The sequence below is a fragment of the Ovis canadensis genome, chromosome 9 (genome assembly GCF_042477335.2).
Source record: "Ovis canadensis isolate MfBH-ARS-UI-01 breed Bighorn chromosome 9, ARS-UI_OviCan_v2, whole genome shotgun sequence".
Classification (NCBI taxonomy): domain Eukaryota; kingdom Metazoa; phylum Chordata; class Mammalia; order Artiodactyla; family Bovidae; genus Ovis; species Ovis canadensis.
This window is the reverse complement of record NC_091253.1, coordinates 37,518,625-37,520,276: the sequence shown is the minus strand read 5'-3', so window position 1 is coordinate 37,520,276 and position 1,652 is coordinate 37,518,625. Positions and strand designations below refer to the sequence as shown.

At 36.4% G+C, this 1,652-nt stretch overlaps 1 non-coding gene across 1 annotated transcript; it reads left to right on the top strand.

The window, feature by feature from the left end:
* Window positions 1-460: 460 nt before the first annotated feature.
* Window positions 461-564, top strand: LOC138446363 (U6 spliceosomal RNA). The gene has a single exon (XR_011259300.1). It is a non-coding gene; the product is annotated as a U6 spliceosomal RNA (small nuclear RNA).
* The last annotated feature ends 1,088 nt before the right edge of the window (window positions 565-1,652 follow it).

The following is a 1,652-nucleotide window of genomic DNA, read 5'->3' as shown; positions in this document are numbered from 1 at the left end:
TTTCACCAACCAGGCCACCAAACAACTAACAGAAAGCAAAGCAAAACAAAAAGGAATGAATGTATTGGCATTTCAAGCACTAATAGGAAAAGTATTACTGCTTAGGATGTTCTTTCTAAGATCCATAAAATCAAAATGTAGAGAGCATTTCCAACTTTAGTATGCATTAATAGCCTCTACAAAGTTCCTAAAATACAGATTGCTGGACCCAATTTGCAGAATTCTTTGATTCAGGAAGTTTCTGGGGGTTGGGGCTGAGAATCTGCATTTCTAGCAAGTTCCTGGCTACACTTTGAGGGCCCCTCATTAGTAACCTTTCTTAGACATTGATCTGACTCCTTTTAAAATAAAATTAATTATTCAACCATGCATTTTTAAAAATAAATCTGGGAGACTCAGCCTGACATCTCTATGGGGTTTGTTAATAAGCTCTGAATATTATCTCAAAAATTTTGAAGATGTTTGCTTCAGCAGCCTGTATGCTAAAATTGAAACAATACAGAGGTGACTAGCATGCCCCTGTGTAAGTATGACATGCAAATTCATGACGTATTCCATGTTTGTGAAATCTCTTGTGTGCTGTTGGAAGGAATGAAAAGTGATACAGCCACTATGGAAAACAGAATGGAGATTCCTCAAAAATTAAAATACTATATGATCCAGTGACCCCATTTCTGGATGTATAGACAAGAGAATTCAACACAGGGTCTCAAATAGTTATTTGCATACTCAAGTTCTTTGTAGCATTATTCACCATGTATAAGAGGTAAATGCAACCCAATATCCATGGACAGATGAATTGATAAAGAAAACATGGTATATTCAATGCAATTAAATATTATTCAGCTTGAGAAAAAATAGAAATCCAGTTACATGCTACAACATGGATGAAACGTGAGGTCATTATGCTAAGTGAAATAAGCCATTGAAACATGTATGATATCATATAAGAAACGAATCGCCAGTCTAGATTCGATGCAGGATACAGGATGCTTGGGACTGGTGCACTGGGATGACCCAGAGGGATAGTATGAGGATGGAGGTGGGATGGGGTTTCAGGATTGGGAAAACGTATATACCGTGGCCGATTCATGTTGATATATGGCAAAACCAATACAATATTGTAAAGTAATCAGCCTCCAATTGAAATAAATAAATTTAAATTTAAAAAATAAGGAAAAATATGGGAAATAAAAAAAAAGAAATAAGCCAGTTTCCCAAAGATAAATGCTATATGTTCTACTTCTACAAGGAATCTAAAGTAGTTCAACTCACAGAAGCAGAAAGTAAAATGGTGGTTGTCAGGGTCTGGAAACATCAGGGAATGGGAATTTGGTATAGAGCTTCAGTTTTGCAAAATGAAAAAGTTTTAGAGCACTGTGAATGTACCTAAAACTACTGAACTGTACCTGTAACATAGTGAAGATAGTAAATTTTATATGTGTTTTGCACTATGATTAAAGAAAAATTGCTAATTTAAAGATAACATTTTCCCTGGAGGGCACGGTAATCCTTAGTTGGGGAGGAGTCTGGAGAGAAGTGAAGTAACTCTTTGTAGCTACTCAAATGTGAGCTGGGGACTTATCCTGGTTCCAGTGTTAGCAAGCTTCCCCCTACCTGTGGGCCTATGGATTCCTAACCTCTCACATATA